Source organism: Mauremys reevesii, linkage group 10 (genome assembly GCF_016161935.1).
Source record: "Mauremys reevesii isolate NIE-2019 linkage group 10, ASM1616193v1, whole genome shotgun sequence".
Lineage (NCBI taxonomy): Eukaryota > Metazoa > Chordata > Testudines > Geoemydidae > Mauremys > Mauremys reevesii.
Genome location: NC_052632.1, coordinates 34320956 through 34345236, shown reverse-complemented (window position 1 = coordinate 34345236; position 24281 = coordinate 34320956). Strand labels below are relative to the sequence as shown.

The window sequence follows — 24281 nt, the reverse complement described above, 5'->3', positions numbered from 1 at the left end:
GTGGCACTGACCAGAGAAAGAGACTTTTGGGTTGTTGGACTTTGGGGTGATTGGACTTAAGACCCTAAGGGGGAAAGGACAGTGCCAAATGTACTTGGAGGTGGGTTTTGCTTATGGTTTGTGTATAGTCCTGTTTGTGGTGTCTCTCCAACGTGATGCCGCATTCTTCCCTCCTTTATTAAAAGGATTTTGCTACACTTGGACTCTGTGCTTGCGAGTGGGAAAGTATTGCCTCCTAGAGGTGCCCGGGGGGTGATATGTAATTGTCCCAGGTCACTGGGTGCGGACTCGAGCCGGTTTTGCCTTGTGTTATTGAAACGGAACCCCTTGATACTGAACCCGGCCCTTGTTGCTGCCAACTCATTGGGGCAGAAGGGTTACATTTACATACAGTGAGGAATAATTTTCTGGTGTATTGTCCTCCTCAGGGCATCCTTCACCCCCTTGTTCCTCAGGCTGTAGATCAGGGGTTCAGCAGGGGGATCACAAGGGTATTGGACACGGCCACCATTTTCTCCCAGTCCACTGAGCTGCCAGAGGAGGGTCGTAAATATGTAAAGATCAGGGTCCCATATAAGATGGAAACGACAGTCAGGTGGGAGGCGCAGGTGGAGAAGGCTTTGTGCCTTCCTGCCGTGGAGCGGATCCTCAGGATGGCAAAGATGATGTAAGTGTAGGAGATGAGGATGGTGAAAATGGTGCTTATTGTTTCTATGGCTGAAAAGATGAAATGCACTCGCTTATTGATACAAAAGTCAGAGCAGGAGATTTCTTGGAGTGGGTGAATATCGCAGAAGAAATGATTGAGGACAGTGAAGTGGCCGAAGGACAGACTGAATTCAGTACACATATGCACAGTGGCATTGACACAGGCGCTTAGGGAAGAGCCAGCCACCAGCTGGAAGCAGACTCTCTTGGACAGGATGACATAATAAAGCAATGGGTTGCAGACGGCCACAAAGTGATCGTAGGCCGTCACAGCCAGCAGGCAAAGCTCATTGTTGGCACTGAAGGAGAACAGGAAAACTGAACCACACCCCCAGGGAAAGAAATGTCTTTACTCATCACTAGGGAACTGAGCATCGCCTTGGGGGCAATCACAGAGGAGGAGACAACATCTAAGAGGGACAAGTTGCTGAGGAAAAAGTACATGGAGCTGTGGAGTTGGGAGTCAACGCTAATCAGCACAATCACCCAGACATTCCCCACCAGCGTGCAGAAATAAATGGCAAAGAAGAACACAAAGAGGATGTTTTGCAGCTTTAGACTGTCAGTGATTCCCTGGAAAATGAAGCCAGTCACTCTGGTGCAGTTTCCGGGAGCCATTTCTCCTGTCACTGTGCTCTGTGTCAAGGAAGAGGCAGAGGAAGGGATAGAAGCAATGGGTACCACAACAATAAATCTGATGTACAGTGGAGACTCGTGTTCTCTCTTAAGAGATGCTGAAACAACGGAAATTCAATTTAGTCAGAGATTCCAAAGCCCATTTTGATTATCTAGACCAGTGGATTTTTTTCTCATTTGTGGATGAATCCAAAATTTTGAATGGAGGTGGAAATTGTAGACACAATCTGTGGACACCTAAGAATCCACGACCCACAGGTTGAAAAGCAGCGTTCTGTGGTAACAACCACCTTTGGAGGACCCCTTAGGTATAGTCTGTGGATCCCAAGGTGTTCACAGACGATAAATTCAACACCCCCAATCTAGTCTAATTGCTTGTATAACACAGGTCATAATTTTTTTCCAATAATTTTCATTGTAAAGTAGAGCATGTCTTTTAAAAAATCATCCAATCTTGAATTAAAAATCGTCCGTAAACTGAGTATCCACCACAACCCTTGGTAAATCATCCCAAGAGTTAATTACCCTCCCTGTTAAGAGAGGCTTTTTATGTCGAGTTGGTCAAAATTCCCACGTGTCCCCTTGGAAAGTGTTGAGCTTTTATTAATAAAACCCCAAATCCAAACAATTTTGGCGCTGGTCTATTTTGGGTGAAATCTGAAGTATTTTGGTTTTGAAATGGAGCAACTGGGAGATGTAGTCGAACCAACAAGACTGGCCTTTAAAGGAGAATGGAAGCCTGAGGAACTTCAGCTGGACAGATCAGCATGTGGACTGCTCAGTGCTGAAGATGTTTGAGAACAGGTCAGAGAAACACCCATCGGGATGTTTACTTGGTGTTACTTGGTCTTGCCCCAGCATGGGGAGCCTGACTAAACTCCATGAGGTCCCTTCCACCCTACAGTGCTAGAACTCCCGAGTAACAATATTTGTATTGATTATTGTGATTTTATTTTATTTTATTTGTTGTAAAAATGCTGACATTTACATGGAAAAGTTCAATGCAAAAGAGATTTGTTTGTTTTTGTACGAGGAGGTCAATTTTCATCCATTTCCTAGGAATGTAGTGTTCCCACTCACTGTAGGAGGGTCTGATCCAAAACAGATTGACGCCAAGGGGAGTTTTTCCATTTCTTTCACTGTGGTTTGGGTCAGGTTGTTTGTTAATATCAGTTTTTATCATCTTTCCAGCTAGCAGAGTGAGTAGCAAGGCAAGGTAACACTCAGTGTATTTGAACCTTCTGCACTCCCTAAAGCAGGAGATCTTCAAGGCAAAGAGATTAGTAAAGTTCACACCGAATTATAAATGTACATGAACTAAGAGAGGAAAAAACACGTCCTCTTTTACTGAACTATTCAGTATGAGATTTTGAATGCCCTGAAATCAGGAAATTGAAAGCAGGGTCTAAATTCCCAAGATGTTTGTGACAGCTTTACCTGCCTTTAATTGATTAGTAGAATCCTAGAATCATAGAATATCAGGGTTGGAAGGGACCTCAGGAGGTATCTAGTCCAACCCCCTGCTCAAAGCAGGGCCAATTCCCAACTAAATCATCCCAGCCAGGGCTTTGTCAAGCCTGACCTTAAAAACCTCTAAGGAGGGAGATTCCACCACCTCCCTAGGGAACCCAGTCCAGTGCTTCACCACCCTCCTAGTGAAATAGTGTTTCCTAATATCTAATCTAAACCTCCCCCACTGCAACTTGTGACCATTACTCCTTGTTCTCTCATCTGCTACCACTGAGAATGGCCTAGCTCCATCCTCTTTGGAACCCCCCTTCAGGTAGTTGAAAGCAGCTTTCAAATCCTCCCATATTCTTCTGTTCTGCAGACTAAACAATCCCAGTTCCCTCAGCCTCTCCCCATAAGTCATGTGCTCCAGCCCCCTAATCATTTTTGTTGCCCTCCACTGGACTCTTTCCAATTTTTCCACATCCTGCTTGTAGTGTGGGGCCCAAAATTGGACACAGTTCTCCAGATGAGGCCTCACCAATGTCGAATAGAGGGGAATGATCACATCCCTCCATCTGCTGGCAATGCCCCTACTTATACAGCCCAAAATGCCATTAGGCTTCTTGGCAACAAGGGCACACTGCTGACTCGTATCCAGCTTCTCGTCCACTGTAACCCCTAGGTCCTTTTCTGCAGAACTGCTTCCTAGCCATTCGGTCCCTAGTCTGTAACAGTGTATGGGATTCTTCCGTCCTAAGTGCAGGACTCTGCACTAGTCCTTGTTGAACCTCATCAGGTTTCTTTTGGCCCAATCCTCTAATTTGACTAGGTCCCTCTGTATCCTATCCAGCATATCTACCACTCCTCCCAGTTTAGTGTCATCTGCAAACTTGCTGAGAGTACAGTCCGTGCCATCCTCCAGATCATTAATGAAACAACATCCATAACAAAATGGCGTGACCAGTCCACTGGCCAACTCAGCCAATGCAAAATACAGCCAGGCCCACCCAACCACCTCTCTACGTGGGCTCCTACCTGAAATCTCTTTAAAGGTAAAGTTATGGAGCCCGATCCTGAGCTGCTATAAACTGGAATAGCTGGGGGACTTTTCATTTGAGCACTTTAATACTTTGAGATCATTTGGGGTTGAAGTCTTGCAAATAAAAAATAAAAACATGGTGAACAATATAGTTGCATGAATATTCAGTCATTTCCCTGAGATATGCATCTTCTGAACAAACTGGTCTTCTTGGGCTGCTTTTTATTACAGCTCCTAGTTTTTTTTTCAGATTTGCCCATCTATGGTTATGAACAAGGTCACCAGTAACAAAGTTCTTGCATTTCTCCATGAGACAAAGAAACGCCAAAGATAGGAATCAAAATTTCCATATGGAAATGGAAGCATAAAGTCACACTCATCTGGAAGCCCCATTTCCTAGTAAGGTGGCTATTTTGGTGCTAGATTTCTACAATTCTTTACCTTATCAATGTGAAAAATTAAAACGCATGCGCGCGCACGCACATACACACGCACACACGTTTCAATTGTCCTGTTGGGACTAATCACGTTTCACCATAATAGGAACCCATCAGAAAACATCAAGAGAAAAAAACATTATATTAAACAGACAATTGAAAAATAAAGGATTTTTTCCACGAAATGGAATATTAATATATTATTATATCCGTTATCATTTCCAGGTTTCAGAACTGCTCCTAAAACATCATCAACTCTTACCTTGTTGTAACAAAGCAATATCCAGAACACTTTCAAATGCCGTGTTCCCTCCTAACTGTGATGTAATGTGGAATAGAAAAGAAATTAATTCAAGAATCATTTTCAGTTAGAAAGAGCCAAAATTGCTAGTAAAGTGAAAACATCTAATCTCTAAGTGAATGACACTAATACTGTAGCTATTTAGAGAAACTGAACTAAAAGACAATGGCAGAGAAAAAGAATTACTTTAAAAAGAAGGAGGTGAGCATTTTGGAATTTTGCAAAGGCTGCATGCTTCAAAGCAATTGACAGTTGCACATGTTTTTTTTTCCAAGTCAGCATTTTAGAAATGCCAACCACAAACAATGCAAAGTCAGCAATTGCAAATATAACTTTCTTCTTATGAAACTAAAAGGCCAGGTGTCACCACAGCCACCTGATCAATGGCGGGGGGTGCTTGGAGTGGTAGATTTAAGCTTCTAGCATCTTTCCATAACTAAACCAGGAGCTATGCTATTTATAAGAAGTCAGTTAAAACCACAAACTAGGAATAAACTCTGATAAGTTCAATAACCAGCATTCTTGTTGAAATCAATAAGATTACGTTCACACTGGTTCACTGTATATTAACTGAGGAGATATGAATGAAGAGCAAAGTTAAGCAGCAGGAGCTGAATTAAAACTATGGGTGAGACCCTCATGCCTGCTCTGGTTTCTTGCACAGCCTACAACTGGAGTTCTGCAGTGGGGAAGCAGAGGCAGCAAGTGAGTTTTGGAAAAGCTTCCACCTCCAAAGGAAAGGACCCTAATGAATACTAAGTATAACATCTCCCTCTCTCCCATGCTCACATGCAGTATTTTATCATCCTGTACAACCTACGGCTACAAATCTCTATAATTTACCGTGAGTGAGTGGAGGCAGTGGAAGGACCAGCCTGTCCTTCTCAGAAGATAGTTCTTTAGCAGAGTCATAAAGCAGCTTCCTAGAGAATCCACTGATCTCCACTTAATGGGCCACAATGAATTGCAGGTCAAACAGCATCAAGATAGATGGTTCCCTTGGAAGCTAGGTGGGTCCAGATGTTCCTGTTCCTTCTCCTGCTTCAAACTAAGAAGAAAACCAAACTATGCAAGAGAGATTTCATTCCACTGTCGGTGTGTATCCACCCCGAACCCATGAGACCTTCCATGGGAGCAGAGAATGGTGCACTGGGGAAGCCCATTCCATACTGTACTGTCTTTTTTCACAATCTTCTCTCTCCAGGGCTGTTGACTGGGAATATTTCACCAGCACAAAACCCACTCTGGGAAATTTTAAATGAAAATGTTTGATATTCAAATAAATGAAGCACATTTTTAGAGGAAAAAAATAAAAAACCCTCCATTAAACAAGATTCTTTGAAACCAAGGGGTAATTTTAAACAGACTATTTTCATCTTCATATGCACAGCGTATGAAATCTTTTAACTCGTTACAGCACAATGGACCAGACACTCAGTTGGTATAAATCACCATAGCTCTGCTGATGCTGATGGATCCATGACAACTGATGCCAGGTGATGATCTGTCCTGATATTCCCAAACTCTGACATGCAGCGTTCAGGATAGTTTAGGCAGTTGGTCCCATTTCACTGCAAGTTATTTTGTGAGAGAAAATGAAGACAATATTTTGGGGTCAAAAACATCAGCACTTTGAGTGCAGAAAAACAATCTTTTCTCTTGGTCGACAGAATGGATTTCGGAGTTTTCCTCGGGTATTAGAACTGCAAGAAAAATTGACCACTCATCTTAGTCTTTGCCCCGTAATGTTAATACTTGTTGCAATATAGAGATCTCTCTCTCTTGAACTCAAATGGATTGTGTAATGGGAGGTGGGGTTTATTTGTTCTGTCAACACCAGGGGACAGAATTCCTCAGAGCTCTGAATCTCAGGTCAGGCACAAGCGGAGTGAGTGTGTCGTTAAAATACCAGTTGCATTTCTTGGCAGCAGGAGGGAGTTAGACACCAATATATGGTCTTCAAATATTGTTCAAGTTCTTAGACATGTTGATGTTTCTCTTTGTCTTTCCCTCTGTTTCATGCAGTTCATGTGTCTGAAAATCCCCCCTAGCAAGAAGCACATCCAATCACAAATACACTTAGAGGAGCAGGGGAAGATTTTAGTCAATATCTTCCAGGATTAGAGCTGTGAACACGGTTTCTTTCAGAGCAGCAGAAACTAGACGTCTGTGTGTCGCACAGCCAAAGGGCAATGAGCATTCTGCTGCTCAGCGCTGAGCGAGAAGGAACATTTGCAGCAGCAGCATGAGAGGGTCCAGGAATCCAGTAAAAAGTCAGGACCTGCACGTACCCATCCAGTTCAGATCTTGATTGGGCGTTGTCAAGGGCCCTCAGCAAAGAGCCTGTCATGCCACATGCCATTTAGCTGAGCCCTGGCGGGATCCTTATCAGGCAGGATAACGAGGGTGATGCTGCAGCTGGGAACAGGGAAGATCCTGCCAATGTCCCTAAAGGCCAGGATTTGACCTCACATTAGATCAGGAGGACCAGTTTGGAGACGATAGCAGTGAAAACTCTGCAGAGGGGGCTGTGCCTGGCCAGAGACTGGAAGTCCAGGTGGTTACTGCAGCTCTCTAACCCCCCCCCCCATTGTTTTCTAGAGAAATTGGACTTTCAACACTGAGGATTTGGTAGGTTATGGCCAAATAATTTACTGTCCTGGATATTACGCCCTGCATTGTAGTGTGTGTCTGGGGCGAGGTGCAGATGCCACAACATTTGCATGGCCTCCTCTCTCTTCCCCTCCCCTCCACCAGCCTCTGCTGGGCACAATCCCAAGTGGATGCAGGGCACTGGAGGGAAAGGTTTCAGAAAAGCCAGCTTTGCTGTTTATCCAAGAGTTCAGAGTATGGGCTGTACGGCTTGTGCTGAAGTCCACGGTCCGTAGCAAGTTCACGACTAGAAATCAGTGCCCCTCTGGCCGTTTCACCGCAGGCAGGCAGGTGGGGGTGGAGGGGTTCAAACACGGCTTGGATCAATGCTCTCCATCCTAGCTCAGGCTTTGGTTGGTTTCCTTCGTTTCCCCCCAGACCTGGTAGCTTATTCTGGGAAGTTTCTCAGGCAGCAGGAATTCTCCACGGCCTTTCAGTAGAACTGGGAGTGCAAACCTGCTCGGGCCTCCATAATAGCCAGGTCCCTACCACATTCAGGGCTCACTTTGACTAGTTTACAAATCCTCTGGCCTTGAAATTGACCAACGTCACCATTTCGATGTTTCCACCTGACATTTCCTGGTATTGTAACCATGGGGGTCCCCACCAACCTGGGAGAATGGGGGAGTTCAGAGGTTGTTGTGGGGGGGTCACAGCATTGCCACCCTCACTTCCGTACTGCCTTCAGACCTGGGCTCCAAGGGCAGCAGCCAGCAACCTTTCTGAAGCTAGAGGAGGTTCCCAGATGTGCAGGTGGGTCCCTGCTGTTGGGAGCACCTCAGCTCCTACCAACTACTTGGGAGCACCTCAGCTCCTACCGACTACTTGGGAGCACCTCGGCTCCTACCATTTTTGGGGCATCCAGAGAAATGGACCCCTGAGCCCCAGAAGGACCTGCAAGGTAAGCCCTGAGCCGCCGCTGCAGATGCCAGGCAGAAGCTCCGAGCCCAGGCACCCAGAGCGCCGGCAGGAGTGGGGGGGGAATGAAAGTCCTGAGCCCGGTGCCCCAGCACTGGCTGCAGCCACAGGGGGCCAGAAGCTCTGAGTCAGGGCACCCAGAGACGTGAGTGGAGCAGAAGCTGCCAAGGCCAAAGCCCTGAGCCCAACGCCAGGCTGATGCAGCGCGCTCACTTCTGCATTTCCTCTGCAGGTGTGTCTGATATCCCCACGGAGAGGAAGTCCTGTCCCCAGTCGGGCAGAGAAACAGCTAGGAGGCCCCTACTGGGTTCTCCTGGCTGGGGGGTCCAGCAGGACGGGGAGATCGGATTTTACGGGGCAGGGCTAATTCGATCTAGCCAAAAAAGGCACAACAAGAACCAACAGCTGCCAGCTGAAGCCCGAGAAATTCAAATGAGACGTAGGCACACATTTCTGACAGTGAGGGAGACTAGCCACTGGAAGATATTACCCAGGGGAGAGGTGGAGTCTCTGTTTCCTGGTATCCTACCATCATAACTGGTTGGGAAGGTGCCTTTTAGTGACTTACAAGCAATTGGGCTTCATATGGTGCAAAATGTGTGAAATTTCATAGCCTGTGAAATAGAGGCCAGATTAGGAGATCAAATTGTTTCATAACCTCTATGAAAAGCTCAGTGAGGAACAGACTCTGCTGTTTTACTGGGTGGCCTGCTTGCTCCCCAGAATCAATAATGAGCAAGTGGGGTGATCTGGGGTGCAGCTCAAACATCCAGCTGGGCTGGCCAGGGGCAGACATCAGGCCTGCCAGGGAAAGGTGGGTGTGGCAGTGACTTCACAAAGGCCTTTGGCAGGAACTCAGCCTATTGGGCAAAGATGATGAGGCGTCTGTGACCTCACAGAGCTCCCTTGCCAACAGCCAGGCAGGACAGGGATGCGGGGCAGGGGGAACCTCGGAGAGCCCTGTAGCCTTGCTGCAGCAAGCCTCCAGCTCGCGGTCTCTCACTCAGGACCAAGAGACATTGGTGTGCAGGACATTCAGTGCGTGTGTTTTTCATTCCAAACATTAATTTGTTTCAAAGACGTTGTCATCTGTGTAGAAGGTAAGAAAAAATATAGGTTCTAGATATAGATACAAGATAGGAGACTCTATCCTAGCAGATTCAAAGGCATCACCACCCTCCTAGGGAAAAAGTTTTTCCTGATATCCGAGCCTTCCACACTGCAACTTGAGAGCATTGCTCCTTGTTCTGTCATCTGCCAGCTCTAAGATTTCATGAGAATCAATCTTTCATTAGGAAAATAATTCAAAAATGCAAATACAAAACACTTTGAGTGAAATCAACCCCTCCTGATCTTTAGTGTCTGCGGTGCGGGCCTTGGGGGCCAGACTGAGACCCTCATGGGCTGGTAACACCCAAGAAGCCAGTAACATAATTCCAGTTCTTTTAGCATCCAAGCCTCCCTAATCCAAGGAACACCTGAGAGCTGCGGGAGACAGAGGGGTGCTGAGAATGTCTAACTCATGACTGAAAATAAAGAGATGTGTTATTGGCTTTGGTTGGGGGACAAGTAACAAATCTGTCGGGATTCTTACCCCAAACAATAATTGCCCATTGTCCTTTAGAGCACGAGGGCCCTAACGCGCCTGACTTGCTCAAATCTCTCTCCTGCTAGGGCTGAGAGAATTTTCTCCATCCCCCATGATACCGAGGGAAAGAGAAAAGAAGTGACTTCTCTTTGGTCACACAGCAAGGCAATGCCAGAGCTAGAAAGAGAAGCATAAGAAAGAAGTTGTATCAAAATGTTTTGCATTTCAAACTAACCGATTTCTTAAACAAAGGCAATTTGATGTGTGGTTCGTGAACTGAAATGATACATTCTAGTCTCCACATGTTTCTAGACTGATGAACCAGTAGATCTACCCCTTAGTTTTTATCCATAGATTGAGGGAGGAAAACAAGTTTGCCTGTTTCGTGAATTCCCAATGGCTTTCTTGAATTTCAGCAAACTAGTTGATTGAACTGAACGATTTGAATAAACTGAAAGGAAGACAATATTTTCTGCACCTTTCAAGGAAGCTACTGCTGCCCGAAGCTGGGTTAGCATTTCAGCTAGCTTTGCTTCCAGGGCCTTAGCTATCACATCAGTGGTGCGACTGTCTGAAAAGCTTGGCAGTGAACATGTTCTACTGAATGTTATTTTTTCTCTTCTATTTAAATTATTTAAAAGATTGTCATAAATTGGGCCCTTATCAGAGGTTGTCAATTTCCAATATAATTATGACAGTGAGGGAGACTAGCCACTGGAAGAAATTACCCAGGGGAGAGGTGGAGTCTCTGTTTCCTGGTGTCTTACCATCATAAATGGTTGGGAAGGTGCCTTTTAGTGAATTACAAGCAATTGGGCTCAATAGGGCGCTAAGAGTGTGAAATTTCATAGCCCGTGAAATAGAGGCCAGATTAGGAGACTGAATTGTTTCACAACTGATGCCTCTATGAAAAACTCAGTGTGGGGTGCGGAACAGACTCTGCTGTTTTACTGGGTAGCCTGCTTGCTCCCCAGAATCAATAATGAGCAAGTGGGGTGATCCGGGGTGCAGCTCAAACATCCAGCGGGGCTGGCCAGGGGCAGAGGTCAGGCCTGCCAGGGAAAGGTGGGTGTGGCAGTGACTTCACAAAAGCTTTTGGCAGGAACTCAGCCCATTGAGCAAAGACAATTAGTTGGGAATTGGTCCTGCTTTGAGCAGGGGGTTGGACTAGACACCTCCTGAGGTCCCTTCCAACCCTGATAGTCTATGATTCTATGAGTGAGACGTCTGTGACCTCACAGAGCTCCCTTGCCAACAGCCAGGCAGGACAGGGATGTGGGGCAGGGGGAACCTCGCAGAGCCCTGGAGCCTTGCTGCAGCAAGCCTCCATCTTCCCTTTACCAGAGAAAGGTTATGAGCAGACAATGGCTGGAAGCTGAAGCTAGACCAATACACACTGGAAAGAAGGCGAGGAGCATTTTTAACATTAGAGTTTGGAGCAATTCACTGAGGGTTGTGCTGGATTTTCCACAACTGGCCTCTTTTAAAATCAAGCTTGGGTGTTTTACTAAAAACCTGCTCTAATTCCTATGGGAATTCTTTTGAGGCACATTCTATGGCCAAAGTGAAAGAGAAAGTCAGACGACAGTGGTTTCCTCTGGGCTTGGAATTAATCTGTGACTCGCTGGGAGTGTTTGGAATGTGGCCATTTTGCTTCCCTCTTGTCCCTTCTTCTCAATTGGAAAACGGGCCACCAGAAAAGCCTGATTTCCACCCTGTGCCCCTTCCATTCGTGCTGTAAGCTGAAGGGCATTGTGACTTGAGAATGAATTCAGCCAGTCAGTGCTAACTCTCCACAGATGATTTGCATAAGTCAGTAAATGAGCCTGCAGGTTTCCGTGGGAGCGATGCCCAAGGCAGGGCTCAGGCTTCGGGTTTACGCTCCGGGTTAGTGGAGTCAGGGAGTGACAGGTGGCTGAGTTACCTCTGGTGTCACAATGTTACTGCTCAGGTTCCTCTGCCTGCTGCACCACCTGGGCAGTGACTGTCAAGGGGAAGGTTTTGTGGATTTGAAACTTAGAAACCAGGAAGCGCAGGAGAGGACTGGCTTAGAGAGTTTGGCAGTAAAATGTAGGTTTTGTGGCAATATCCTGTGCAATTGCCACTGGATCTGGGACGGAGACAGCATTCCTGCCCCTCCCACCACCTCTTAGCTGGGCCTACATAAAAGAGACTAGCTAGAGTTTTGCACACTTGTTTGTTTGAGACTGAGCAAATAAGGCCCAACAAATTACTGCTAGGATGAATTTTGCTGCCTCCTCTCCTTGACTAGAATACAAGCAGTTTCTGATTCTCTCAGATGAAGCAGTTCTTCTCAAATCAAGGGCAAGACCAGTCAGTGGCTTTTTCACAACCTAACCCCCCCTCCCCCACAAAAGAGATTTTATTTTTATTTAAACTGGGTTTTTTAAATTTATATTGAAAAAGCTTTTTTTAAAACTTATCCAGTATAAAATTTGAAATGATGACAAGTGATGTTAAGGACTCTAGTTGCTCCAGCCTATTAAAGTAATTTAAATAACTACATATATGAAGAAGTCCATGTTTGCTGCCAAGTGTCAGGGGAAGTCAAAGCACTGAACTGTTGGAAGTCATTGCCTAAGCACCTGGGGGTCCAGAAGTTATTGAAACACTCAGCCAGATTTTGGCAGCACTAGCCTCTTCTGTGGGTGCAGAAAGAATATTTTCTTCATTCCAGTTGATGCAGCTACTTCATTCAAATGTAAGAAACTGATTGGGAGTTGAAAAAGGATGAAGGCTTCTTTTCCCCTTGTAAAATATGAATAAAGGCTAGAGAGGAGGAGGTGTGAGCTACTACTTCTAAAATCTGGAAGGACGTTATGAGCAGGAACAATCAGTTCAGTGCACGAACTAGAGATACTTCTTTACCTCAGTTTGTTTGAAATGAAAACAAATGGTTCAGTCAACCTTTTTGTTTTTTTGTATCCTGCAAAACCAGCAAGTCAGCATGTTTGAATGAATCCCTATTCCTAGCATCATAGAAGACTAGGGCTGGAACAGACCTCAGGAGGTATCTAGTCCAACCCACCTGCTGCAGGCAGGACCAACCCCAACTTCATCATCCCAGCCAGGGCTTTGTCAAGCTGACCTTTAAAAACTTGTAAGGATGGAGATTCCACCACCTCCCTAGGGAACCCATTCCAGGGCTTCACCACCCTCCTAGTGAACTAGTGTTTCCTAATAGCCAAGCTAAGCCTTCCACAGTGCAACTTGAGACCGTTGCTCCGTGTTCTGTCATCGGCCACCACTAAGAATTTCATGAGAATCAATCTCTCATTAGGAAAATAACTCAAAAATACAACTACAAAACATTTGGAATGAAATCAATCCACCCTGACCTGTAGTGTCTGGGGGTGTGGGCCTCTGAGGCTAGACTGAGACCCTCATTGGCTAGAACCACCCAGTGAGCCAGTAACAATATCCACTCCTGTTACCGTCCAAGCCACCGCAGTCCAAGGAACAGCTGAGGGCTGCGGGAGACAGAGGGGTGCTGAGAAGGTCTAACTCATGACTGCCAACCCAGAGATGTGTTATTGGCTTTGGATGGGGGACAAGGAGCAAATCCGTCAGTCACTACAACAGGTCCCACTCGGAGCCAGGGAGACTGGGAATCGAGTCCTGCTGGCACTGCCAGCTCTGGCTTTCTGGAGGAGGAGGAAGCCCCCAGCTCCCCTAGCTGACCCTGAGGCACCTTCTGGGCCCAAATGGAGGTGGCCCCGGGTACAGCTATGGAGTGTCCCAGGAGCGTTCCGCTAGTGGCATTGTATTGTTTTCACAGCCAGTTTAGAGCTCTGGTTTCTACCCCTTGCCCTGCTGGCAGGGCATTGAGCGGCACCCGTTGCTGGCCACCTGGGTGCGGAGAGCGAGGAGGGTGAAGGGAGGAGCAACCCCGAGCATCTGCCATTCAGCTCCATCTGATCTAGAGTAAGTAAGTGGAGTTCTCCAGAGCCATCCCCAGTGTGGTGAGAATATCCCACCACTAGGGCTCCCAGCCCGTCCCTTGTCAGGGTTTGTTCCCCAGGTTAAGGGTTCCTGTGCCCTGCGGTGGGATGTGTAGGGAGGAGAAATTGCCTCAGCAGAGGGGAGGTGGGCAGAGGAGCAGGCAGGCTCGTTAATGAGAGGCTGCTTTGAAGCCAGACTCATGGCTGCTCCCCACTCACTTCCAGGATGAGGCGAATCAGGCAGATGCTCAGGAGGAAGGCCGGGCAGGTGGCTCCACAGCCAGAAGACATCAGCCAGCCTGCCCAGGTGGAGAGCGGCCCCTCTGTCCCCGCAGGCGGGGAAGAGGCTCGTGGCCAGGGGAAAGGGAGGAGCTGCTTTGCCTGCTGGAGGAGGCGGAATACAGCAGCTCCTCTAGCTGACCCGGAGGCACCTTCTGGGCCGAAACGGAGGTGTCCCCGGGTTCAGCCGTGGAGCAGAGAGCCAGAGGAGGGCAGGAGCCGGGGACGGCAGCTCTGGGGCTTTCTTTTCAAGAAGGCAAGGATCCAGGAGCTGGGCCCCAGGGCCCAGCAGGAGCCGCCAACCATCGTGGCAGCTGAGGGGCTCTGCGCCAGCCCGACCCTGGCCCCAGAGGAGCCTCCCGCCGGCACCACCCTGGCCCTGGAAAAGCCTCCCGCCGGCACCACCCTGGCCACGGAAGAGCCTTCCGCCGGCACCACCCTGGCCCCGGAAGAGCCTCCCGCTGGCACCACCCTGGCCATGGAAGAGCCTTCCGCCGGCACCACCCTGGCCACGGAAGAGCCTCCCGCCGGCACCACCCTGGCCACAGAGGAGCCTCCTGCCGGCACCACCCTGGCCCCGGAGAAGCCTCCCGCCGGCACCACCCTGGCCCCGGAGAAGCCTCCCGCCGGCACCACCCTGGCCACGGAAGAGCCTCCCGCTGGCACCACCCTGGCCACGGAAGAGCCTCCCGCCGGCACCACCCTGGCCACGGAAGAGCCTCCCGCTGGCACCACCCTGGCCACGGAAGAGCCTCCCGCCGGCACCACCCTGGCCACAGAGGAGCCTCCCGCCGGCACCACCCTGGCCCCGGAGAAGCCTCCCGCCGGCACCACCCTGGCCACGGAGGAGCCTCCCGCCGGCACCACCCTGGCCACGGAGGAGCCTCCCGCCGGCACCACGCTGGCCACGGAGGAGCCTCCCGCCAGCACCACACTGGCCATGGAGGAGCCTCCTGCCAGCCCCAGCCTGGCGACTCAGAAGCCTCCCGCCAGCCCCAGCCTGGCACATGTGGCGCCTCCTCCCAGCCCAGAGCAGGAGTTCAGTGACAGCACCAGCTCCGTATTCTCCTGCGGGTCCAGCAGCTCCTCCGTGGGGTCTGGGAGCCCTGTGTTTCAAGACTCCCTCTTTGGAGGTGAGGGGAGACCCAGGGGAAAGGGAGGAGGACTGGGGCGGTGGGGACTAGTAACACCCTGTGCCCATCCGACCATCCCCCAGCCGGGGCCCAATCCACCCACCCGGTATCTGAGCCCTTCCCAGCCAGGAAGGAAACTCCCCCTGAACACCCTGGGGCAGGGGAGCAGCCTCCCCATCTGGCAGGTGGGAACTGAGATGCAGAGGAAGGGCTGTGGGCCTGGTCACACAATCCTGGGTGTAGATGTGGGAAGTGGACTGGGTCCTGGCCAAGAGCCTTTCCCCCAGGGGCACCTTCACTTCTGCCCCTTTATTCTCGCCTCCGGCTAGGGGGTCTGAGAGTGTGAAATGAACAGGGAGAGTGTCGGGGTCCTGGCACACAGCCTGGATGGGAGCTCCCCTTGGCTTGGACCCCAGGCTCAGAGACATCTTTGTCATCCCGCTGTCCTTCTGTTATTGCTAGGAAGGGAGTCCCTCGATGAGGGGCCTCCAGGCCTCCAGTAAGTCATCCACATTCCCACCCGCATGTACCCCCTGCCCTGCCCTGCCCTCCGGTTTCTCGCTGTAGACTCTGGCTGGACTCTTGGCTCCGGTCTCTGGCTATGACTTTGGCGTGACCCTTCTTGGCTCCAGATTTGGGTTCTGAACCCCGGCTCAGTATTCTCCTTGCCTTTCTCTAGCCTCGCTCCAGGCCCTCCAGCCACCCGCTCCAGCCCTGCCTCCTCCTCCTCCTGATCTTCCCCGACACCGGCAATTTCGACCACCCAGCTTTGACCTCCGGCGCAGATATGGACTCTGGCTCCGGATGTGCCTGCACATAGTCAACACCTGGCTGCAGTAGACAGGCCTGTAGTGAGGCGGTCTGGCTCCCGGCCGCACCTGAGAGGGAGGAGCCAGAACAGCCGCCACAGTGGGCGGAGCCATTGCCGCCTGTCCCCGCCCCCCGGAAGTCAAGGGGCGGGACAGGTAGTATAAAAGCCCCGGCCCAGCGCTCAGTTGCAGCCCGGCGGCCGGAGAGGACAGACGCTCCTGACTGAGCTCCTGCTGGACTGAGCCTGCCCCGAGCCAGGTACCCTGAAGAAGGCTGGCCGAGCCTTCCCTGAGCCCGGTATCCTGAAGTGGACTGGCCGAGCCTTCCCCGAGCACGGTACCCCGAGGAGCTATCTGAGCGTAACCCGGACCCGCATCCTGAGGAGCAGCCCGAGCTAGCCGACACTCAGCACGACGAGGAGCCCATGGTGTGGGACCCAGCGCTGGACACCGGTACTGAGCAGGTACCCATGGAGGGGGAAATGGAAAGTAGCCCGGGGGTAGCTGACCCCAGTCTGGCTACAGCAGACGTTGAGCCGATGTCGGTGTGTTGCGGTCAGGACCCCACCGACACATCAGCAGCAGACTAACTGCTGTTGTTAGGGCCCCGGGCTGGTACACAGTGGAGTGGGTGGGCCTGTGTCGACCCTGCAACCCCACTCACGGGTGGCAGTCTCCCCCTCACCCCAGCGCTCAGACAGAGAAGTCTGGACCTACCAGCTGGTTGCTCAGCTCCTGCCAAGGACCTGAGCCCTGAACTATTGCTGTGTGCTCAGCTCCCGCCAAGGACCTGAGATCTGAATTATTGCTGTGTGCTCAGCTCCCGCCAAGGACCTGAGCCCTGAACTATTGCTGTGTGCTCAGCTCCCGCCAAGGACCTGAGCCCTGAACTATTGCTGTGTGCTCAGCTCCCGCCAAGCACCTGAGCCCTGAACTATTGCTGTGTGCTCAGCTCCCGCCAAGGACCTGAGCCCTGAACTATTGCTGTGTGCTCAGCTCCCGCCAAGGACCTGAGCCCTGAACTATTGCTGTGTGCTCAGCTCCCGCCAAGGACCTGAGCCCTGAACTATTGCTGTGTGCTCAGCTCCCGCCAAGGACCTGAGCCCTGAACTATTGCTGTCGCTCAGCTCCCGCCAAGGACCTGAGCCCTGAACTATTGCTGTCGCTCAGCTCTCGCCAAGGACCTGAGCCCTGAACTATTGCTGTGTGCTCAGCTCCCGCCAAGGACCTGAGCCCTGAACTATTGCTGTCGCTCAGCCCCCGCCAACCACCTGAGCCATGAACTATTGCTGTGTGCTCAGCTACCGCCAAGGACCTGAGCCCTGAACCATTGCTGTGTGCTCAGCTCCCGCCAAGGACCTGAGCCCTGAACTATTGCTGTGTGCTCAGCTCCCGCCAAGCACCTGAGCTCTGAAATATTGCTGTGTGCTCAGCTCCCGCCAAGGACCTGAGCCCTGAACTATTGCTGTGTGCTCAGCTCCCGCCAAGGACCTGAGCCCTGAACTATTGCTGTGTGCTCAGCTCCCGCCAAGGACCTGAGCCCTGAACTATTGCTGTGTGCTCAGCTCCCGCCAAGGACCTGAGCCCTGAACTATTGCTGTGTGCTCAGCTCCCGCCAAGGACCTGAGCCCTGAACTATTGCTGTGTGCTCAGCTCCGACCAAGGACCTGAGCCCTGAACTATTGCTGTCACTCAGCTCCCGCCAAGGACGTGAGTCCTGAACTATTGCTGTGTGCTCAGCTCCCGCCAAGGACCTGAGCCCTGAACTATTGCTGTGTGCTCAGCTCCCGTCAAGGACCTGAGCCCTGAACTATTGCTGTGTGCTCAGCTCCCGCCAAGGACCTGAGCCCTGAACTATTGCTGTGTGCTCAGCTCCCGCCAAGGACCTGAGCCCTGAACTATTGCTGTGTGCTCAGCTCCCGCCAAGGACCTGAGCCCTGAACTATTGCTGTGTGCTCAGCTCCCGCCAAGGACCTGAGCCCTGAACTATTGCTGTGTGCTCAGCTCCCGCCAAGCACCTGAGCCCTGAACTATTGCTGTGTGCTCAGCTCCCGCCAAGGACCTGAGCCCTGAACTATTGCTGTGTGCTCAGCTCCCGCCAAGGACCTGAGCCCTGAACTATTGCTGTGTGCTCATCTCCCGCCAATGCCCTGAGCCCTGAACTATTGCTGTGTGCTCAGCTCCCGCCAAGCACCTGAGCCCTGAACTATTGCTGTGTGCTCAGCTCCCGCCAAGGACCTGAGCCCTGAACTATTGCTGTGTGCTCAGCTCCCGCCAAGGACCTGAGCCCTGAACTATTGCTGTGTGCTCAGCTCCCGCCAAGGACCTGAGCCCTGAACTATTGCTGTGTGCTCAGCTCCCGCCAAGGACATGAGCCCTGAACTATTGCTGTGTGCTCAGCTCCCGCCAAGGACCTGAGCCCTGAACTATTGCTGTCGTTCAGCCCCCGCCAACCACCTGAGCCATGAACTATTGCTGTGTGCTCAGCTCCCGACAAGGACCTGAGCCCTGAACCATTGCTGTGTGCTCAGCTCCCGCCAAGAACCTTAGCCCTGAACTATTGCTGTGTGCTCAGCTCCCGCCAAGCACCTGAGCTCTGAAATATTGCTGTGTGCTCAGCTCCCGCCAAGGACCTGAGCCCTGAACTATTGCTGTGTGCTCAGCTCCCGCCAAGGACCTGAGCCCTGAACTATTGCTGTGTGCTCAGCTCCCGCCAAGGACCTGAGCCCTGAACTATTGCTGTGTGCTCAGCTCCCGCCAAGGACCTGAGCCCTGAACTATTGCTGTGTGCTCAGCTCCCGCCAAGGACCTGAGCCCTGAACTATTGCTGTGTGCTCAGCTCCCGCCAAGGACCTGAGCCCTGAACTATTGCTGTGTGCTCAGCTCCCGCCAAGGACCTGAGCCCTGAACTATTGCTGTCGCTCAGGTCCCGCCAAGGACCTGAGCCCTGAACTATTGCTGTGTGCCCTGCTCCCGCCAACCACCTGTGCCCTGAACTATTGCTGTGTGCTCAGCTCACGCCAAGGACCTGAGCCCTGAACTATTGCTGTGTGCTCAGCTCCCGCCAAGGACCTGAGCCCTGAACTATTGCTGTGTGCTCAGCTCCCTCCAAGCACCTGAGCCCTGAACTATTGCTGTGTGCTCAGCTCCCGCCAAGGACCTAAGCCCTGAACTATTGCTGTGTGCTCAGCTCCCGCCAAGGACCTGAGCCCTGAACTATTGCTGTGTGCTCAGCTCCCGCCAAGGACCTGAGCCCTGAACTATTGCTGTGTGCTCAGCTCCCGCCAAGGACCTGAGCCCTGAACTCTTGCTGTGTGCTCTGCTCCCGCCAAGGACCTGAGCCCTGAACTATTGCTGTGTGCTCAGCTCCCGCCAAGGACCTGAGCCCTGAACTATTGCTGTGTGCTCAGCTCCCGCCAAGGACCTGAGCCCTGAACTATTGCTGTGTGCTCAGCTCCCGCCAAGGACCTGAGCCCTGAACTATTGCTGTGTGCTCAGCTCCCGCCAAGGACCTGAGCCCTGAACTATTGCTGTGTGCTCAGCTCCCGCCAAGGACCTGAGCCCTGAACTATTGCTGTGTGCTCAGCTCCCGCCAAGGACCTGAGCCCTGAACTATTGCTGTGTGCTCAGCACCCGCCAAGGACCTGAGCCCTGAACAGTTCGGATGACTCAGCTCCCGCCAAGGACCTGAGCCCTGAACTATTGCTGTGTGCTCAGCTCCCGCCAAGGACCTGAGCCCTGAACTATTGCTGTGTGCTCAGCTCCCGCCAAGGACCTGAGCCCTGAACTATTGCTGTGTGCTCAGCTCCTGCCAAGGACCTGAGCCCTGAACTATTGCTGTGTGCTCAGCTCCCGCCAAGGACCTGAGCCCTGAACTATTGCTGTGTGCTCTGCTCCCGCCAAGCACCTGAGCCCTGAACTATTGCTGTGTGCTCAGCTCCCGCCAAGGACCTGAGCCCTGAACTATTGCTGTGTGCTCAGCTCCCGCCAAGGACCTGAGCCCTGAACTATTGCTGTGTGCTCAGCTCCCGCCAAGCACCTGAGCCCTGAACTATTGCTGTGTGCTCAGCTCCCGCCAAGGACCTGAGCCCTGAACTATTGCTGTGTGCTCAGCTCCCGCCAAGGACCTGAGCCCTGAACTATTGCTGTGTGCTCAGCTCCCGCCAAGGACCTGAGCCCTGAACTATTGCTGTGTGCTCAGCTCCCGCCAAGGACCTGAGCCCTGAACTATTGCTGTCGCTCAGCTCCCGCCAAGGACCTGAGCCCTGAACTATTGCTGTGTGCTCAGCTCCCGCCAAGGACCTGAGCCCTGAACTATTGCTGTGTGCTCAGCTCCCGCCAAGGACCTGAGCCCTGAACTATTGCTGTGTGCTCAGCTCCCGCCAAGGACCTGAGCCCTGAACTATTGCTGTGTGCTCAGCTCCCGCCAAGGACCTGAGCCCTGAACTATTGCTGTGTGCTCAGCTCCCGCCAAGGACCTGAGCCCTGAACTATTGCTGTGTGCTCAGCTCCCGCCAAGGACCTGAGCCCTGAACTATTGCTGTGTGCTCAGCTCCCGCCAAGGACCTGAGCCCTGAACTATTGCTGTGTGCTCAGCTCCCGCCAAGGACCTGAGCCCTGAACTATTGCTGTGTGCTCAGCTCCCACTAAGGACCTGAGCCCTGAACTATTGCTGTGTGCTCAGCTCCCGCCAAGGACCTGAGCCCTGAGCTATTGCTGTGTGCTCAGCTCCCGTCAAGGACAGGAGCCCTGAACTATTGCTGTGTGCTCAGCTCCCGCCAAGGACCTGAGCCCTGAACTATTGCTGTGTGCTCAGCTCCCGCCAAGGACCTGAGCCCTGAACTATTGCTGTGTGCTCAGCTCCCGCCAAGCACCTGAGCCCTGAACTATTGCTGTGTGCTCAGCTCCCGCCAAGGACCTGAGCCCTGAACTATTGCTGTGTGCTCAGCTCCCGCCAAGGACCTGAGCCCTGAACTATTGCTGTGTGCTCAGCTCCCGCCAAGGACCTGAGCCCTGAACTATTGCTGTGTGCTCAGCTCCCGCCAAGGACCTGAGCCCTGAACTATTGCTGTGTGCTCAGCTCCCGCCAAGGACCTGAGCCCTGAACTATTGCTGTGTGCTCAGCTCCCGCCAAGGACCTGAGCCCTGAACTATTGCTGTGTGCTCAGCTCCCGCCAAGGAACTGAGCCCTGAACTATAGCTCTGGTACCAGCTCCCGCCAAGAACCTGAGCCCTGAACTATTGCTTTGTGATCAGCTCCCGCCGAGGACCTGAGCCCTGAACTATTGCTGTGTGCTCAGCTCCCGCCAAGGACCTGAGCCCTGAACTATTGCTGTGTGCTCAGCTCCCGCCAAGGACCTGAGCCCTGAACTATTGCTGTGTGCTCAGCTCCCGCCAAGGACCTGAGCCCTGAACTATTGCTGTGTGCTCAGCTCCCGCCAAGGACCTGAGCCCTGAACTATTGCTGTGTGCTCAGCTCCCGCCAAGGACCTGAGCCCTGAACTATTGCTGTGTGCTCAGCTGCCGCCAAGGACCTGAGCCCTGAACTATTGCTGTGTGCTCAGCTCCCGCCAAGGACCTGAGCCGTGAACTATTGCTGTGTGCTCAGCTCCCGCCAAGGACCTGAGCCCTGAACTATTGCTGTGTGCTCAGCTCCCGCCAAGGACCTGAGCCCTGAACTATTGCTGTGTGCTCAGCTCCCGCCAAGGACCTGAGCCCTGAACTATTGCTGTGTGCTCAGCTCCCGCCAAGGACCTGAGCCCTGAACTATTGCTGTGTGCTCAGCTCCCGCCAAGGACCTGAGCCCTGAACTATTGCTGTGTGCTCAGCTCCCGCCAAGGACCTGAGCCCTGAACTATTGCTGTGTGCTCAGCTCCCGCCAAGGACCTGAGCCCTGAACTATTGCTGTGTGCTCAGCTCCCGCCAAGGACCTGAGCCCTGAACTATTGCTGTGTGCTCAGCTCCCGCCAAGGACCTGAGCCCTGAACTATTGCTGTGTGCTCAGCTCCCGCCAAGGACCTGAGCCCTGAACTATTGCTGTGTGCTCAGCTCCCGCCAAGGACCTGAGCCCTGAACTATTGCTGTGTGCTCAGCTCCCGCCAAGGACCTGAGCCCTGAACTATTGCTGTCGCTCAGCTCCCGCCAAGGACCTGAGCCCTGAACTATTGCTCTCGAAAAAGCTCCCGCCAAGCACCTGAGCCCTGAACTATTGCTGTGTGCTCAGCTCCCGCCAAGGACCTGAGCCCTGAACTATTGCTGTGTGCTCAGCTCCCGCCAAGGACCTGAGCCCTGAACTATTGCTGTGTGCTCAGCTCCCGCCAAGGACCTGAGCCCTGAACTATTGCTGTGTGCTCAGCTCCCGCCAAGGACCTGAGCCCTGAACTATTGCTGTGTGCTCAGATCCCGCCAAGGACCTGAGCCCTGAACTATTGCTGTGTGCTCAGCTCCCGCCAACCACCTGAGCCATGAACTATTGCTGTGTGCTCAGCTCCCGCCAAGGACCTGAGCCCTGAACCATTGCTGTGTGCTCAGCTCCCGCCAAGGACCTGAGCCCTGAACTATTGCTGTGTGCTCAGCTCCCGCCAAGGACCTGAGCCCTGAACTATTGCTGTGTGCTCAGCTCCCGCCAAGGACCTGAGCCCTGAACTATTGCTGTGTGCTCAGCTCCCGCCAAGGACCTGAGCCCTGAACTATTGCTGTGTGCTCAGCTCCCGCCAAGGACCTGAGCCCTGAACTATTGCTGTGTGCTCAGCTCCCGTCAAGGATCTGAGCCCTAAACTATTGCTGTGTGCTCAGCTCCCGCCAAGGACCTGAGCCCTGAACTATTGCTGTGTGCTCAGCTCCCGCCAAGGACCTGAGCCCTGAACTATTGCTGTGTGCTCAGCTCCCGCCAAGGACCTGATCCCTGAACTATTGCTGTGTGCTCAGCTCCCGCCAAGGACCTGAGCCCTGAACTATTGCTGTGTGATCAGCTCCCGCCAAGGACCTGCACCCTGAACTATTGCTGTGTGCTCAGCTCCCGCCAGGGACCTGAGCCCTGAACTATTGCTGTGTGCTCAGCTCCCGCCAAGGACCTGAGCCCTGAACTATTGCTGTGTGCTCAGCTCCCGCCAAGGACCTGAGCCCTGAACTATTGCTGTGTGCTCAGCTCCCGCCAAGGACCTGAGCCCTGAACTATTGCTGTGTGCTCAGCTCCCGCCAAGGACCTGAGCCCTGAACTATTGCTGTGTGCTCAGCTCCCGCCAAGGACCTGAGCCCTGAACTATTGCTGTGTGCTCAGCTCCCGCCAAGGACCTGAGTCCTGAACTATTGCTGTGTGCTCAGCTCCCGCCAAGGACCTGAGCCCTGAACTATTGCTGTGTGCTCAGCTCCCGCCAAGGACCTGAGCCCTGAACTATTGCTGTCGCTCAGCTCCCGCCAAGGACCTGAGCCCTGAACTATTGCTGTGTGCTCAGCTCCCGCCAAGGACCTGAGCCCTGAACTATTGCTGTGTGCTCAGCTCCCGCCAAGGACCTGAGCCCTGAACTATTGCTGTGTGCTCAGCTCCCGCCAAGGACCTGAGCCCTGAACTATTGCTGTGTGCTCAGCTCCCGCCAAGGACCTGAGCCCTGAACTATTGCCGTGTGCTCAGCTCCCGCCAAGGACCTGAGCCCTGAACTATTGCTGTGTGCTCAGCTCCCGCCAAGGACCTGAGCCCTGAACTATTGCTGTGTGCTCAGCTCCCGCCAAGGACCTGAGCCCTGAACTATTGCTGTGTGCTCAGCTCCCGCCAAGGACCTGAGCCCTGAACTATTGCTGTGTGCTCAGCTCCCGCCAAGGACCTGAGCCCTGAACTATTGCTGTGTGCTCAGCTCCCGCCAAGGACCTGAGCCCTGAACTATTGCCGTGTGCTCAGCTCCCGCCAAGGACCTGAGCCCTGAACTATTGCTGTGTGCTCAGCTCCCGCCAAGGACCTGAGCCCTGAACTATTGCTGTGTGCTCAGCTCCCGCCAAGGACCTGAGCCCTGAACTATTGCTGTGTGCTCAGCTCCCGCCAAGGACCTGAGCCCTGAACTATTGCTGTGTGCTCAGCTCCCGCCAAGGACCTGAGCCCTGAACTATTGCTGTCTGCTCAGCTCCCGCCAAGGACCTGAGCCCTGAACTATTGCTGTGTGCTCAGCTCCCGCCACGGACCTGCCCCCTGAACTATTGCTGTGTGCTCAGCTCCCGCCAAGGACCTGAGCCCTGAACTATTGCTGTGTGCTCAGCTCCCGCCAAGGACCTGAGCCCTGAACTATTGCTGTGTGCTCAGCTCCCGCCAAGGACCTGAGCCCTGAACTATTGCTGTGTGCTCAGCTCCCGCCAAGGACCTGAGCCCTGAACTATTGC

General features: G+C 52.6%; 1 pseudogene; it reads right to left on the bottom strand.

Annotated features, from left to right (window-relative positions):
• Positions 1-463: 463 nt before the first annotated feature.
• LOC120373417 lies at positions 464-1326 on the bottom strand (annotated as a pseudogene).
• Positions 1327-24281: the final 22955 nt, after the last annotated feature.